The 18,020-nt window shown below is 50.8% G+C and overlaps 1 pseudogene across 1 annotated transcript; it reads right to left on the bottom strand.

Annotated features, from left to right (window-relative positions):
• Window positions 1–5,158: 5,158 nt before the first annotated feature.
• LOC308156424 (centrosomal protein of 170 kDa-like) lies at window positions 5,159–17,870 on the bottom strand (annotated as a pseudogene). Its single transcript has 13 exons — window positions 17,844–17,870; window positions 16,471–16,603; window positions 15,903–16,083; window positions 15,430–15,584; window positions 13,884–15,335; window positions 13,474–13,518; window positions 11,528–11,790; window positions 9,683–9,862; window positions 8,391–8,582; window positions 7,443–7,531; window positions 7,156–7,249; window positions 5,615–5,666; window positions 5,159–5,388 (listed from the first exon to the last, which is right to left on the bottom strand). The product of its transcript is annotated as a centrosomal protein of 170 kDa-like (transcript).
• Window positions 17,871–18,020: the final 150 nt, after the last annotated feature.

An 18,020-nucleotide genomic window follows, 5' to 3' on the forward strand; every position in this document is an offset into this window, starting at 1 on the left:
ATAAGAACAGTACAAAGGAAGAGCAAATAGTCATAGCAATATACAGACATAGCAGCATACAGACACAGCAACATACAGGCACAGCAGCATCCAGACATTGAAGCACACACAGACATATGCAGGCGGGTAGCAAAGATAGAGGTGTACATACAACACACACGTCACATCTGACGGAAATTAATGTATGCAGTTATAGTTATTGCAAAGCCATGCCTTAAGGTGTGTTGTGAAGGTGGAGTATATGTATATTTTGTATGTAGGTAGTGAGTTCCAGTTTTGTATTGCTATAACAGAGAATGATAATTGACCAAATTTACTTTTCCTAAATGGGACTAGAAAGTCGCCTCGTGTGGTACTTCTGGTGCTCTGACTGGTATTGTTACGTTGGGTTATGAATGAGTTAAGAGGAGGAGGAGCAGTGTTATGTAAGACTTTGTAGACCAGGCAGGTGTTTGTATTTGATCATCCCAGCTCAGAAGTTTACGGTTATTTAGGATAGTACAATGATGAGAGCTGTTAGGCTTCTGATCCAGGACTAAGGGTTTGCTTGTAGAGAATGGCTAGTGGCTTTAGTGACGAGCTGCTAGTTTGGCCCCAACTTGTCAAACAGTATGTCAGATGTGACATAATCATGGCGTTCATGTATAATTTGGCAGCATTAAAAGTCATTATATTTCTGATATATTTAAAATTGGTTAGGCTAAACTTGACTCTTTGGCATACTTTCTTAATGTGTTTTGAATGACAGATTGGAGTCAATGATACCCAGATATTTAAATTGTGGCACAATGCTAATATTTTTACCTGAGATTAATATATTGGACACAATGTTACATTGTCGTTTAGTAAAAAACATTCCTACAGTTTTATTTACGTTAAGTTGAAGGCATGAACGGTTCAGCCAATTTGTGATCTGATCCATAGCTGTGATGAGTTTGGCAGCAGCCAGATGTTTGGTCTTGGCATGCACATATATTACGGTGTCATCAGCATATAATTGTATTTCGACATCAGGGCAGACAGATGGCAGATCATTAATGTATAGGCTAAACAGCAGCGGGCCGAGCATTGATCCTTGAGGTACACCGGTGCACAGGTTAAGAGCTGATGAACGGTGGTTGTTCACAGAAACATGTTGACTTCTACCAGTTAGGTATGACTCAATCCATTTGAGTGCTAATGAGGAGAAGTTAAAAGCAGACAGTTTGGCAATAAGGACCTTATGGTTGACTGTGTCGAAAGCTTTGCGAAGGTCTAAAAACACAGCACCAACAACACCTCCTTTGTCAACCATTGCTCGGACCTTCTCTAAGAAGAGACAGTTAGCTGTTTCAGTGGAGTGATGGGCCCTAAAGCCAAACTGCATGGGATGGAGATTAAATGGACCATTATTTAAGAAAGAAACAAGCTGCTCTGATACCCACTTCTCGGCAACCTTGGAAATCACAGGTAAAATGCTGATTGGGCGATAGTTGCTTATGTTCTGGGGGGTCATCTGACTTAAATATGGGAGATACAATTGCGGTCTTCCAGGTACTTGGGAATGTCCCCTGTAATACTGACAGTTGATAGTTTGTGTAATAGGGGGGACTAGGTATTCTTTCAGAGATTTAAGCATTATAGAATCCATACCATATATATCCTTCGCCGTTGAGGCTCTAAGATAATTAATGATTGCTTGAGTCTTAAGTTCAGTGATAGGTTGTTGTTATGGTGTTGCGTGTGTGGTTTGAGGCCAATTTCTTTTTCATTTTAACACAACAGAATATGAAAAAGAAAAAATGTGTTTCTATAGCTACTGTATCTCTATCAATCTCACCAACCATAACATTTGGCATCTCCAGCTAAGAAAGGTTTTAGTCAAAGGATTCAAACATTTTCATTTTATTGAAAATAAGTAACAGATGTACTGTAAATAAGAAACGTACAGTAAAACGCATTAACACTTTGCAACAGTAAACATGATAATAAATAAAACGGTGGTACATGACCCTAAAACAAATAAAAGACAGCCCCCCCGAAACACTGATAAGATTGACATGTGTAAAAAAATAATAATAATAATAATAGGGTAAAAAGTGTACCGAGCACATCATCATCCCCCCTGTGTCTTTTGTATGAAGGTGTAATGCAGACAAACATGGAGGTTACGGTTAAGACGGCGTGGTCAGAACAGCGAGGCAACCCTGATATCTGGTGACGACGCGGCCGTTGTCCCCGTGTCCCATCACCGTCCGCTGGGTGGTCTCAACAGTCTTTGACACGTTTTGTCCTCACAGGAAAAGATAACCACAAATCGTCACGGTGCGATGTGCAAAAACCATAAAGGTTCAGCAGCCCACTAAAGAATGGTCATCTTTAAAATGATAAAAAAAATAATAATAATAAAAAAAAAAAAGCCAGATTACTACAAGTTAAAACTGGGCACTTAGTGGCATCAACAATCTGCCCACAAAGGGGAGGAGAGAGAGAGCGTGTCTTCTGGTACCGAACTTCACTATTGCTTCGCTAAGCGTCTACATACTGACTAAGGTCTCATCTTATCCTACAACACGTACTGTAGCTTTACATAGAGGCTGGGAGAGAGGCTGTACATAGAGAGTGGAGAGGCTGTACATAGAGGCTGAGAGAGAGTGGAGGCTGGGTGAGAGGCTGTACATAGAGGCTGAGAGAGAGGCTGGGTGAGAGGCTGTACATAGAGGCTAGGAGTGGCTGAGAGAGAGGCTGGGACGAAGTGGAGAGACTGACCTTCCACAGAGGAACTATATAAGCAGCAAACTCAACTGGCAGACGCTAAGTGGGATCCTTGGGACGACCCTAAGACCCTACCCCTACCCTTACACTAACCGTAACCCTACCCTCATTAACCTTAACCCTAACCTCACTAACCATAACCCTAACCTTAACCTCACTAACCGTAACCCTAACCTTAACCTCACTAACCGTAACCTTAACCGTAATCCTTACGGGTCGCCAACGGGTTGATGTCAGAGCCCGGCCATCCCAAGCGTCCCACTTAGCATCTACCAACCTCCCCCAGGACGTTCCTGTCTGCAGGTAGGAGGAGTCACATCCGCCACTCTGAGGGACACGTAGAACACCGAGGCGTTTGACAACATTAACCGACAGTCCCAAGTCCAATCGAAGGATACTTCTATGGATGCTGCTGTACTGTCAGTCACTCATATCCTCAGGTTCGTGTGACCACAACACAGTGGTTACAATGTGTGGCGTTCGGAGAAGGTCTTTGCAGCCATGTTGTCTGGTGAAATATCACACAGATGAAGCAAGTCCTAATGGTAAAGTATCAACAAAATGGAAACAGGCAGACAGAGGTCCTAGTAGGGATGGGAACTAGCAGGCAGAGGGGGTCCTAGTAGGGATGGGAGCTAGCATCATTAAAGCAGACAGAGGTCCTTAGCAGGGATGGCAACTAGCAGCAGCTCTCTCCAGACAAGGCCATCCGGGGTGCCGCCGTCTTGTAAACAAACAATAATCAACTACAGGAGTAGAGAGTTTCCCACAGCAGAGAAGAACGCGTCACTGTCAGGGTATAAAGGGGCTGCAGTCCTCAGGTCTGGGTCTCAGACGCCCAAGATGAAAAAAGATCCTGTTAGAATAAGAGTCTGTTTACTTCCAGTTTACAAAGATACCACATGCATGTACTGTACTGTAAGGCCCAAAAGTGGAAAAATACCAGGTCCAGAATCAGTTTCACCCACAGTACGCCCTGTACTGTAAGATTGTTTGAAATGGTTCCAAAACAGTTCATAAAAATTGAAAACCACTGCAGCAATTCCGTTTTTTACTTCAGACAAAGTTGATACGTCGAAGTCTCCGAGAAATGTGTGCGACGAACGTGTCAGAAATATAGAAAACAGGTTAACAAGCGAAACACATAAGTTACCGTTCAAAACACAAAGGTCAAAGGTCGCGACACACCAGTTTCACACCTGGCGAAACCCTGACCTCACAATAGAAAAAAACAACACTAGGCTACAACTGTTAGCTTTGGTAAATTACATTTTGAATTACTAGAGATAAAAAAGAACATTTAAGTTTCCTGAAACGCCAGTGCTCTCTGAAGAACCGGCGACTAAACTAGATTAGTGAGATTCCCGTTGACGCTGACCAGGGTTCAGAAAGAGGAGAACAGTCTGAAAGGCTACTCAGTCACCACACCTGTACAGGTGACTGTCGGACAGACGCTTATAGAGAGGATGTAGAAGAGGCTTATAGAGAGGATGTAGAAGAAGAGAGATGCGGAGGCACTCGGGAAGTAGTCTAGACCACAGGGTCAATCTGGGGTCAGTCGAAAGACAGGAAGTAGTCCAGAACACAGAGTCAGACTAACAGAGGAAGTAGTGTAAACCACAAGGTCAGTCTGGGGTCAGTCTACAAACAGGAAGTAGTCTAGACCAGACAGGGATGTCCGCGACCCAACCCCAGGATGTTAAGATGTCCGTGTTTGAGCCACTGGGTTCAAACCTGGGTCTCGTGTGCAGTGTATGTCACACTGCGACTGTGTCATCCCAATAAACTAAAGCCTCGGCATTTACCTCAGGGAGCTAACGCATGCAGGAAGGAAGGACGCCTGCTCGAGGCCTGTCTTGCTCGAGGCCCGAGGGCTGTCCTGTAGAGGGCTGCTAACACAAACACTCTTAGAAAAAAGGGGGGGGGGGGGGGGGGGAACGAACCCTTTGAAGAACCCTTTTGGGTTCCATTTAGAACCTTCTGTGAAAAGGGTTCTACGTCGTCTAACCCAAAAGGGTTCTTTGAACGGTTCCACCCTATGGTACGGGGGGACAAATGCAGAACCCTTTTTAGAACCCTTTTCTTCCCCTAAGAGTATAGGCAGCCAGTAGAGGACAGGAGGAGAGACTATTATACACATATACATCCAGTACAGTACAGTACAGTACAGTACAGTACAGGGCCATGTCCAATCAGGAAGAAGTGGGCAGAGTTCCAACACTTCCTCCTCGCTCTAGCAGACCTTCTAGAACGCACGGTCAGCACCACCAGCTCCATGCTAGGCGGGGGGCTAGGGCAGGTGTTGGGACAGGGCCTCAGAGAGAGTACGTTGGGAGGGGGGGGGTACTTTGTGTTCCTGTGTGAAGCAGTCGGGTTAGGGGGTGTGGTGGGGGTGGTTATCCTGCTACTTCTGGCTGACGGTGCTCTCTTCTCCACTGGGGTGGACGCGGGTGGTGAGGTGGAGGCCTGGGGAGGCTGTGGAGGGGGGGGCGTCCTGCGGCTGGGGGGGGCCGGGGCCGGCCCTGGGTTTGGCGGGGGCCGGGGTGGGGGTGGGGGTGGGGGTGGGGGGGCTGGTCAGACCCAGGCTGCTCAGCGCATCCAGAGTTCCGTCAGGGTCCACCATCACGTTGATCACTGCGGGGGGGGGGGAGGGGGGTTAGACAGAGGAGCTGGTGTGTGTGTGTGTGTGTGTGCGTGCGTGTCTGTGTGTGTGTGTATGGTCTGTGTGTGTGTGTGTGTGTGTGTGTGTGTGTGTGTGTGAATGGTGTGTGTGTGTGTGCGTGTGTGTGTGTGTGTGCGTGTATGTGTGTGTGTGTATGGTGTGTGTGAGTGTGTGTGTGTGTGTGTGTGTGTGTCTAACCTTGCAGCTGCTTCTCTACTCTCTTCAGCTCCAGCAGAATGGAGGAGATCTCCTGTTAGGGAGGGGGGGAGAGGGGTGGACGGGGGGGGGGGAGGGAGGAGGGGGAAGGAAGGGGAAGAAGAGTCAGGAAGTCAGGGAGATAGACGAGAGTAATGAATTGTAATGGTTATAACTGCAGAATATTAAACAGTTATTTATTGAACGTTTGTTTAAGCAGGAAGTCCCTTCAGATCAATGAGGAAGTCCGAGCCAAGACAACGTCTTAGCAGTAACACACTCTGTCACCTCATTGGCCATCGTCTTAGCAGTAACACACTCTGACACCTCATTGGCCATCGTCTCAGCAGTAACACACTCTGTCACCTCATTGGCCATCGTCTCAGCAGTAACACACTCTGTCACCTCATTGGCCATCGTCTCAGCAGTAACACACTCTGACACCTCATTGGCCATCGTCTCAGCAGTAACACACTCTGACACCTCATTGGCCATCGTCTGAGCAGCAGTAGGGCCAGTCACCCATCAGGTGGTGCTGTAGTGCAAGATGCTCCTTACATCTGAGTGTTGTGGCAACATGTATTTTACATTTCATATGAAATAGTGATTCAGTGGTGAAATTGATGTGTATACAATATAATAAACTTGACACACAATCTGTATAGTGCTGTTTATGAGTCATTTAATAATTTAATAATTTAATAATAAGAGCATTGAGGCTTTTAAAAAAACATCTCTTCTCCCTGGCCTTTGTCCTTAGGTGAGCCTGCCTCCCGACACTGCACTTTTTGCACTTTTATTTGTATTGCACCTTGTTTTTAGTGTATTTTATCTGTTTTTATCTGTATTTTATCTTGTTTTTCTCTTGTACCAGTGTTTTTATCTGTTAAGCACTTTGGGCGGCTGTTTGTCGTTGTAAATTTGTGCTATATAAATAAACGTTACTTACTTACTTACTAATTTCTCTAGTGTGTGTATGAGTGTGTGTGTGTGTGTGTGTGTGTGTTTATGAGTGTGTGTGTGTGTGTGTGTGTGTGTGTGTGTATGAGTGTGTGTGTGTGTGTGTGTATGAGTGTGTGTGTGTGTGCTGGCGCTGTGGACTGCTCTCCCTGTCCCATCTCTCTCTCTGCTATGGGGCAGTGAAGCAGTCTGCCCCAATCGTTGTTCTTGTTCTTGTTACCTCTGAAGTTGTCACCATTTATACTGAGAGAGAGAGAGGAGATCGAGAGAGAGAGGGAGGAGAGAGAGAGAGAGAGAGGAGATCGAGAGAGAGAGGGAGGAGAGAGAGAGAGAGAGAGAGAGAGAGAGGAGATCGAGAGAGAGAGGGAGGAGAGAGAGAGAGAGAGAGAGAGAGAGGGAGAGAGAGAGAGAGAGAGAGAGAGAGAGAGAGAGAGAGGGAGGAGAGAGAGAGAGAGAGAGAGAGAGAGAGAGAGGGAGGAGAGAGAGAGAGAGGGAGGAGAGAGAGAGAGAGAGAGAGAGAGAGAGAGAGAGAGAGAGAGAGAGAGAGAGAGAGAGAGAGAGAGAGAGCCTCATTGTTGCCCTACCTTGTTGGAGGTCTTTAGCAGCGGTATGTCACTCTCAGATCTCAGCTTGCTCTCAATCTCCTCCCAGTTCCTGTCCTTGTCTTTGAACAAGATTCTGAAAACAGCCAATCAGACAGAGGAGAGTCAGATCAGCCAATCAGACTCCGTCACATGTTGTCTTTGTACAGGAATAGCGCAACAATATACAAACACTGTATATATATATATATATAAACATCACTGAGGAATTACCTTCACATCAACAACTTAATTTAGAATTTATTTCCTTTCAGAGCTTGATTTGTTACCTGATTTTGCCGGCTGTTTTGTCGACAGACTGTCTGATTTTACCAGACAACTGAGAGACGGAGGTGAGCAGCAGACTGTCCAATACCGCCTGGAAGACGGGCAGGCACACAGGCACACAGAAAGACAGACAGACAGACAGACAGACAGACAGACAGGCAGACAGGCAGACAGGCAGGCAGACAGACAGACACACAGACACACAGACAGACAGACAGACAGGCAGACAGGCAGACAGACAGACAGACAATTAGGTAATTAGGTACAATATCAAACACATGAATCAGAATCAGACTGGACTGATCCATCTATGATTGTATTTCTGTATGACTTGTATGTTATTAACACCAGTAGCAATCCTAACCGTAACCCAACCCTAACCCTAACTCAACCCCAACCCTAACCCAACCCTAACCCAACCCTAACTCAACCCCAACCCAACAATAGTAGCAATCCTAACCTTAACCCAATCCCAACCCCAACCCTAACTCTAACTCAACCCTAACCCAACCCTAACCCAACCCTAACCCTAACCCAACCCTAACCCCAACCCTAACCCAATCCTAACCCTAACTCAACCCCAATCCTAACCCAACCCTAACCCTGACTCAACCCTAACCCAACCCTAACCCAACCCTAACTCAACCCCAACCCTGACTCTCAGTACTTCCAATATGCCTGAAGGAGGGTGACAAGGTTGCAAGCTCTCATTCCACCCCTCCCTACTCTCCCTTCCCCTCCTCCCCCCTCTCCCTCCTCTCCCTCCCCTGGTCCCCCCCCCTCCTCCTCTCCTCTCCCTCCTCCCCCCTTCCCTCCCTCTCACCCTCTCTCCCTCCTCTCCCACCCCCCCCCCTCCCTACCGCCCTCCCTTTCCTTATCTCTCCTCCTCTCCTCTCCCTCCTCCCCCCCTCCTCCTCTCCTCTCTCTCTCTCTCTCTCTCTCTCTCTCACCTCGTCTCTGTTCCAGGTGCGTCTGCGGAGGGCGTGGGAGGGGGGGGTCCAGGCTGTCGGGGGCGCGGGGGCGGAGCTCCACGGGACGGCCGTTCACCTCGGGGGCCCTAGTCTGGACCAGGGGGGGGGGTCTGCACCAGGGGGGGGAATCTTCCGGAAGTTTAGACTCTCATCAAACACCCGGTCCACCAACTGACCATCACCAGGGGAGGGGGAAGGGGAGAGGGAGGGTGGGGGTGGGATTGAGGGAGGGAGGGATGGGGAGAGAGTGGGGGAGAGAAGGGGGGAGAGAGAGAGAGAGAGAGAGAGAGAGAGAGAGAGAGAGAGAGAGAGAGAGAGAGAGACAGAGACAGAGAGAGAGAGGGGGGTGGAAAGAGAGAATGAGACAGACAGAGAGAAAGAGAGAGACAGGGGGGAGAGAGAGAGAGAGAGAGAGAGAGAGAGAGAGGAGAGAGAGAGAGAGAGAGAAGAGATTATTATATGACTGCTTATAGTGATAATCGATTGTTCAAAAAACCATCAATGGAACATTATCATACAATAGCATTTAGGTTTGTTAATATCTATCAAATACATGACAAGAGTTCAGTAAAGGTTAGCGTTAGCAGAAGGTGAAGGAAAGGTCAATGGTCAATGAAAAAAGCCTGTTAGCCGGTTAGCATCATGCTAATAAGCATATTGATAATATATTGTCTGAGTGACTTGACAATGTTTTCGTTTTATAAGGCTTTTTTCTCATCAGATTAGTGGCTGTAGCCTACAAGGCAGCTCTAAAAACAACATCAGGCCACAGCACTCTCCAACAGAGCACACCGACCGCCCACACAATTACACCAGACGTTTATCTGAACCTGAACCTCTCCACCTCGACCAGCAGGGGGCAGCAGAGGCAGACGCAGCGCTGAAGCCAAGGCAGCTGAGCGCTAGCTAGCAGAGCGATGGAGGAGCAGGAAGGAAGAACAGAAGGAGAGAGAGAGAGAGAGAGAGAGAGAGAGAGAGGAGAGAGAGAGAGAGAGCGAAAGAGAGACAAAGAGAGAGAGAAAGAGAGAAAGAGAAACAAGAGAGAGAGAGAGAGAAATAGAGAGAGAGAGTGAAATAGAGAGAGAGAGAGTGAAAGGGAGAGAGAGAGAGGGAGGGAAAGAGAGAGAGAGAGGGAGAGAAATAAAGAGAGAGAGGGAGAGACAAAGAGAGGGAGAGTGAAAGGGAGAGAGAGAGAGAGAGAGAGAAAGAGAGAGAGACAATAAGGTAAAGTGTAGCACCTGGGTCGTGCTGCCCTCCTGCGTGCGGCCTACCTCTTCCCGCGTGTCGATGGCGGAGCCGGGCGTGGTGGCGGCGGTGCTGGCCGTGGTGCTGGGCGCCGTGCCGGACGAGCTGACGGAGTCGATCTCCCCCGCCACGTCGTGGATCTCCCGGGCCAGGATGGCCAGGTCCTTGGCCAGGTCTTGGCTGATCCTGCGCACACAGGAAATAACCTATGACATATCAGACAGGGTCAGGAACTGAGGCACACAATAATAATGATAATAATGATGATTATGATTATGATAATAATAATAATAATAATAATAATAATGATAATAATGATAATAATAATAATAATGATGATTATGATAATAATAATAATAATTATTATTATTATAATAAAAATGATAACAATAATAACAATAATAATAATAATGAGAATGATGATAATAATAATAATGACAATGATAATAATAATGATACTAATAATAATAATATTAATAAAATAATAATAATGATAAAAATAACAATAATAATGACAATAACAATAATACAAATAATAATACATAACAGCAACAACAACAAGAACAATAATAATAACAATAATAATAAACAACAATAATAATAAAAAAAAATACCAATAATAATAACAACAACAACAACAACAATAATAACAATAATAATGATAATAACAAATATAATAATAATAATAATAATAATAAAAAGAAAATAATAATAATATATTCATTTGTATAATGCTTTGTCATGGACTCAAAGCACTCTAAATGTCCATGTTAGGGTAGGCTTGGTCAGGTAGGGTTAGTTAGGAGGGTTAAAGTTGGCGGTTTTAAAAGAAGACTTTAGGAGAGAATGAAAGAGTCGTACTTCCTGGCCCGATAGTGACGACTTCTGGAAGATAAGAGAGAAAACAATCCTGAGATGTGTGTGTGTGTGTGTGTGTGTGTGTGTACCAGTGTGTGTGTGTGTGTGTGTGTGTGTGTGTACCAGTGTGTGTGTACCAGTGTGTGCGTGTGTGTGTGTGTGTGTGTGTGTGTGTACCAGTGTGTGTGTGTGTGTGTACCAGTGTGTGGCGTGTGTGTGTGTGTGTGTGTGTGTGTGTGTGGTAGGTGAGTACCAGTGTGTGTGTGTGTGTGTGTGTGTGTGTGTGTGTGTTAGTTTTTATATTTGGCAGCCTGGGCCATGTTCATAAGTCTGTTGTTAGAGGCCTTCATATGGCTGGTCTTCCTAAGAGAAGGGCCAAACAGTTAGCAAAATATTGCTCAATATCCGCTATTATTGGTAGCCGCTCAATATGGAGAAGGCGGTGCTTCCTGTACCCATGAGCGGGATACTGTCTGTCTTTTAGTATTGATCAACCCACTGGTCTTGTGCGAATAACATCCTGTGTGTGGCAGAACTGGTTGAATAACATCCTGTGTGTGGCAGAACTGGTTGAATAACATCCTGTGTGTGGCAGAACTGGTTGAATAACATCCTGTGTGTGGCAGAACTGGTTGAATAACATCCTGTGTGTGGCAGAACTGGTTGTTGGCTCAGCATTACTGTAACAAATTGTTTCCAGGATGTCAAAATGCACTGTTAGTATTTATGTCCTTTAGAATTGTACTTTGTATGTGGACATAAATAAAGCATTTAAAATGTGTGTACCAGTGTGTGCGTGTGTGTGTGTGTGTGTGTGTGTGTGTGTGTGTGGTAGGTGAGTACCAGTGTGTGTGTGTGTGTGTGTGTGTATGGTAGGTGAGTACCAGTGTGTGTGTGTGTGTGTGGTAGGTGAGTACCAGTGTGTGTGTGTGTGTGTGTGTGTGTGTGTGTGTGTGTGTGGTAGGTGAGTACCAGTGTGTGTGTGTGTGTTGTGTGTGTGGTGTGGTAGGTACCTGGCTATCTCCTCGCTGTGGGCGGTCCAGTCTCTGATGTACTCGTCCTGCTCCCTCCCGCGGTGCTTCATGGCCACGCCCCCCGGGCCCACGGCGGGGGGCGGAGCCAGGGGCGGAGCCGCCCAACCGGGCACTCCGCAGGACGGGGTGTGGCCTCAGGTGGGCGCGGCCCTGCTGCTTGGGGGAGGAGTTCCTGTTGGAGCCGAACTCCTCCTCGGAGGTGGAGCCGTACTCTGGGGGGAGACGGCGCCACCTAGAGGCTGCTGGACACACACACACATATGCACACACACACACACACACACACACACACATATGCACACACACACAGACGTATGCACACACACACACACACACACACACACACACACACACACACACACACACACACAGTTAGTTAGGGTTCATTGAGTATTATAATGTTGTTATTGGTTGCATTGTTAAAGGCAGCTTCCTTGTCCAATGAGAGCCAGCCAGGGAGTGAGTCAGGCAAGTAGCATGTAGCATGTAGCATGTAGCATGTCTCCATGACTACTATCTGTTAGAGGACGAGGTCATATCCCTCATGGTGGGTGTGTTGCACCAGGGGAGGCTGGTGGAGGTAGAAATCGTGAGGACGAGCTCATCGTAATGCATGGAACGGAATGAGGAACGGTATCAACGTCGAAATCTAAACCTTCTAAACTTCCAGGCCGTTGTCCAAAGGGTTCAAATACTTTCGAATGAATACAATCAGCAGCACTGAAACTTTGATCCTTTTGAACCTTGTTTCAGCTGAAGGGCGTAACTGAAGTTTAGCAGATGTTTCTGCAATGAAAGAGTCACGTTGAGGTCGGAGGTCATAGTTCACCCAGCAGGAGCTGACCAATCACAACAGTGAACAGTGACACAACCAGACTGTTTACTGTTGAAACTCTACACAATAGAAATACGTGGGGCGGCTGTGGCGCAGGAGGTAGAGCCGGTGTCTAATGATCGCAAGGTAGGTAGATCGGCGGTTCGAACCCCGGCTGGCCACATGTAGAAGTGTCCTTGGGCAAGACACTGAACCCCAAATTGCTCCAGCCCAGCACACCCCACCACCCAGGACCCCCCACCACCACCTAGCACCCCCCACCACCACCCAGGACCCCCCACCACCACCCAGGACCCCCCACCACCACCTAGCACCCCCCACCACCACCCAGGACGCCCTACCCAAGCATCCAACAAGTTGTTAGAACATGTTAAAAATGTTAACATGTTAAAAAGCCACTGCACTCCACCATGTCACATCTTTCTGCAGACCCGTGCTGTCTTCAGTGATGACCCATGCCCCCGCACTCTCTCCATACATCTGATCCAATTTTAATAACCACTGACTTTCACTTTAATTCAAGTGAATTCAACTACTCCCATCTCTAATCCTCCATTATGTCTTGAGAATGACCAGTTCTGTCCACTAGATGGAGCCTGAGCAGCACGAACCAGAGCTCCCACACAAGCGTTGCTTGTGTCTTGCATCAGCAATGATGTAGTCGGCTTGACCCGGGAACTCTGGGCATGGTACGGTTGGTGCTGTCACATGAGGCTTTACAGCCAATTAGATTCGAACAAGGCTTGGTCAGCTGTCATTGGCCAATCACAGTGTCTCCCCCCATCCAATTGGAAACAAACTGTATGTCTGTAATAATGCTTCTGTCTGTGCTAATGGGTCTGTGCTAAGGCTAATGGGTCTGTGCTAAGGCTAATGCCTGTGCTAAGGCTAATGTCTGTGGTAATGCTAATGGCTAATAAAGGTAGCATTCTGGTGAGCAGATCCAGTGAGATTGTTCTGGTTCTGTGGGCGTTTGGAGCAGAACTTCAGGGTCATCACTGTAGGAGCAGCATGGAGGGGAGGGGACACACACTACACACACACACACACACACACACACACACACACACAGCTCTAGTATGTTCAGTACCCAGCATTTCCTCGTCAGCAGGTTCAGGGTCAGGCTGCGGACTCTCTGGATACAACACACAACCATGAACACAACCATGAACACAACCATGAACACAACCATGAACCTCCAACGCCTCCATCCTCTGATTTCTACCTCCACCAGCCTCCCCTGGCTGGAACCCTGAACCCAATAGAGACTACTATCATTCTTCTCCTTGCTAAGGCTAATGTCTGTGCTAAGGCTAACGTCTGTGCTAAGGCTAACGTCTGTGCTAAGGCTAACGTCTGTGCTAAGGCTAACGTCTGTGCTAAGGCTAACGTCTGTGCTAAGGCTAACGTCTGTGCTAAGGCTAATGTCTGTGCTAAGGCTAACGTCTGTGCTAAGGCTAACGTCTGTGCTAAGGATAACGTCTGTGCTAACGTCCTCACCTGAGGGGGAGCTGTGGACGGAGGCCGAGACCCTGGCCTTGGCGTCGCTCAGCTTGGACACGCTGTTGGCCCTCATGCGCGGCGCCATCTTGTTCTCCAGCCCCGCGGACCCCCTCAGGCCCAGGCGCAGGGCGGTCTCCGCCGAGAGGCGGGGCGACGAGGCCCCCCCCCCCGCCGGCGCTGCGGCCCCCCACCCCCGCCGTGCACTCCGAGTCGCTCCGGGCCGAGACGGAACCCAGGCGGGTCCTCCGGGGCTGGGCCAGCATGTCCAGGCGGGACGTGCGCCTTGCGGCCCGACGGAGGCCTGGAGGTGGAGCTGGTGGTGGACAACCTCGGAGGCCACGGAGGCGCGGTCCGCGTCCCTGTCCAGGTCCGTATCCGACGTGTCCCCCAGCCGGGCCCGGCGCAGCAGGAGGCCCTGGTGGGTCTAGGCTGGGGCAGGGAGGCCTGCTGCTGCTGCTTGCCCAGGGAGGAGGCCGTGGGGGTGGCGTGCAGGCTCCGGGTGCTGCCCCGCGTGCTGCTGTTCTTCAACCCGGTGGTTGTTGCTGCTCCTGCTGGCGGGTGGCGTCCATCTTGGACTGGAGCAGGTCGTCCGTGGAGGTGAGGCGGTCGTAGGTAAGGCGGGAGCCGTAGGAGGGGCGGTGGTGGTCGTAGGAGTAGCTGGTCTCCTGGTCGGAGGAGAGGGATGTCAGAGATGGGGAAGGAGGAGGTCTGGTCGTCGTCCGTCAGGTCCAGGGAGGGCTGGCGCCCCCGCGCGGAGGGGGAGGGGCAGGGGGAGGAGCCTACGGGGGGGCTGGGCTGGGCGGCGAGCCTCGGGGCGTCCGCCGGCGTCCGTGGTCGTCCTGCTGGTCTTGGTCTTCCTCTCCAGGCGTTCCCGGGCGCTGGCACTCAACCCCGCTGTAGCCGCCGCCCCCTCCCTTTGGAGGCGGAGCCTAGGCCGCTCTTCTCCTTGTGGAGGCTGCTGAGGGAACGGCGCTTCTGGACCGCCGCCTTCCTGTCCGCCGCCGCTGAGCCCTCCCCGCCCCCCCGCCGCCGCCTGGCTAGCCGTGCTCGCCGTGTCCACGTCCGACTCCGGGGAGAGGGACCCCCGGCGGGGGGGGGTAGGCGGGGGGGTAGGGGCGGGGGTCCGTGCGGGTGTGGTGGTGGGAGGAGGAGGAGTTGCCGCCGCGTTGGTCCGTCAGTTTGTTCTCGTCCCTCAGCTTGGCCTCCAGGAAGGCCATGACCGCCTCCGTGTCCTTCAGGAGCATCGCCGTGTCCATGCTGCCGGCCGAGTCGCTCCGGTCGCGCCCCCCCCCCCCGACCCGCCCCCTGCCCCGCCCTGCCGGTGGACGCGGGGGATCAGCTCGGCGGAGGCGTGGGTGCTGGCCTTCTCGATGGTGAAGCTGCCCTGGCGGACCAGAGGCTTGCCCGACTTCTCAACTCCTTCTCCTCGCTCCTCCTCCTCCTCCTCCTCCTCCTCCTCCGTCTCCTCCTCCTCCTCCTCCCCCTTTACCATGCTGGCCCCTGTCCTCCGAGCGCTTCCTCCTCTCCTCCCCTCTCCTCTCGCCGCTGGGGGGCCGGAGGGGGGGCTTGGAGGCGGAGGAGGAGGAGGTGTGCTGGGGCGTGCTGGTCCTGGTCTGGTGGTGGTTGTGTTGGCTGCTCATCGCCGCCCCCCTGGGGGTCCACGGGGGTGAGACTCTCGCCGTCGCCCTGGTGCTCCACCTGGTCACAGTGACACAACGACATGTCTCATAAAACACCACCATGTCTCCAAGGACACCATCTCAATCATAAAACATCTCCATGGTTACAAGGAGAACATCTCAATCATAAAACATCTCAAAGGTTACAAGGAGACCATCTCAATCATAAAACATCTCCATGGTTACAAGGAGAATATCTCAGAACATCTCAGTAATCTCCATGTCTACGAGTAGATATCTCAATCATAAAACATCTCCATTGATTGATTGATTGATAGACATGACATAATTGATATGATTGATTGATAGAAATTTTTGTTGTTGTTGTCCCGCCCACCTGGCTCTCCTTCTCCTGGGGCTCGGTGTCCTGCTTCTCCCGATCTCTGAGCGCGGTCCTGGGGGGCAGGAGGAGGCCGGCCTCCCTGGCAGCTGGGGGAGGGTCCGCCGCTTACGCTCCGACAGGCTGGAGGCGGAGCCTACGCTGCGCAGGGACACGCCCCCCTCGAACGTGTCTGCTTCTGGAACACACACAGGTCACATGACACCATGCCGTCAGAGACTGGGCGGAGCTATGTGATAAGTCATGTGACAAATCATGTGATAAGCCATGTGATGAGTCATAGGATGAGGCTAGGGTCAGGGTCAGGGGTTGGATTAGGGCTAGGGTTAGGGTCAGGGGTTAGGGTCAGGGTCAGGGGTTGGATTAGGGCTAGGGGTCATGTAGGGTTAGGGTTAGGGTCAGGGGTTGGATTAGGGCTAGGGTTAGGGTCAGGGGCTGGATTAGGGCTAGGGGTCATGTAGGGTTAGGGTCAGGGGCTGGATTATGGTTAGGGTTAGGGTCTAGGGTTAGGGTCTGGGCTGGATTAGGGCTAGGGGTCAGGGGTCATGTAGGGTTAGGGTCTGACCTCTCTCCTGGTGGATGAAGGCGGGCGACTCGGCCCCGGAGCCTTCCGGGTCGGTCCTGGTGTTGGCAGCCAGACTGGCCCACTGGGACACCCAACGGGTACTGCCCACCGCCACCTGGTCCTCTGGCAGCCCCTGGAGGGAGGGAGAGAGGGAGAGAGAGGGAGAGAGGGAGAGAGGGAGGGAGGGAGGGAGGGAGGGAGGGAGAGAGGGAGGGAGGGAGGGAGAGAGGGAGGGAGGGAGGGAGTGAGTTACTCAACAACACTCTAATGCCATTAAGCCACTAAAAGCCACTAATCTGCCTGCCCGCTGCTGCCTCCCTTTCTCTCTCTCTCTCTCTCTCTCTCTCTCTCTCTCTCTCTCTCTCTCTCTCTCTCTCTCTCTCTCTCTCTCTCTCTCTCTCTCTCTATCTCTCTCTCTCTCTCTCTCTCTTTTCTCTCTCTCTACCTCTCTATCTATCTATATATCTATCCGGGGGTCTTTGTGTGGGGGAAGACTCTGTGTGTGTGTGTGTGTGGGGGGTGGGGGGGTGCCTGCAGGGGGGGTCTCTGTGTGTGGGGGGGGGTGCTACAGGGGGGGTCTCTGTGTGGGGGGGGTCTCTGTGTGTGTGTGTGTAGGGGGGGGGGGGGGGGGGCCTGCAGGGGGGGTCTCTGTGTGTGTGTGTGTGTGTGTGTAGGGGGAGGGTGCCTGCAGGGGGGGGTCTCTGTGTGGGGGGGGGTCTCTGTGTGTGTGTGTGTAGGGGGGGGGGGGGGGGGGGGTGGGGGGGGCCTGCAGGACGGGGTCTCTGTGTGGGGGGGGGGTCTCTGTGTGTGTGTGTGTAGGGGGGGGGGGGGGGGGGGGGGGGTGCCTGCAGGACGGGGTCTCTGTGTGGGGGGGGGGTGCCTGGAGGGGGAAGCCTGTCTCTCATCTGCTCTGAATTAGGTCAGTCTCAGAGGAGTGGCCTACTAGCCTATACTCCTCTCCTCTCCTCTCCTCTCCTCCCCTCCCCCTCCCCTCCTCTCCTCTCCTCTCTTCTCTCCTCTCCTCCCCTCCTCTCCTCTCCTCTCTCCTCCTCTCCTCCCCTGTCCCCTCCTCTCCTCTCTCCTCTCTCCTCTCCTCTCTCCTCCTCTCCCCTCGTCTCTTCTCTTCTCCCCTCTCTTCTCGTACCCCTCCTCTCCTCTCCTCTCTCCTCCTCTCCTCTCCTCTCTCCTCCCCTCCTCTCCTCTCCTCTCCTCTCCTCTCTCCTCTCCTCTCCCCTCCTCTCCTCTCCTCTCCTCTCTCCTCCTCTCCTCTCCTCTCCTCTCTCCTCCCCTCCTCTCCTCTCCTCTCCTCTCTCCTCCTCTCCCCTCGTCTCTTCTCTTCTCCCCTCTCTTCTCGTACCCCTCCTCTCCACTACCCTCCCCCTTCTCTTCATAGGACACATATTAACCTGCTACATGTAAACATAGGACACGTTAATTAATTGTGTGTTTGTGTGTGTGTGTGTATGTGTCTCTGTGTGTGTGTGTGTGTGTATGTGTGTGTGTATGTGTGTGAATGTGTGTCTGTTTCTGTGTGTGTGTGTGTGTCTGTG

Source organism: Nansenia antarctica (genome assembly GCF_963989245.1).
Source record: "Nansenia antarctica genome assembly, chromosome: 1".
Lineage (NCBI taxonomy): Eukaryota > Metazoa > Chordata > Actinopteri > Argentiniformes > Microstomatidae > Nansenia > Nansenia antarctica.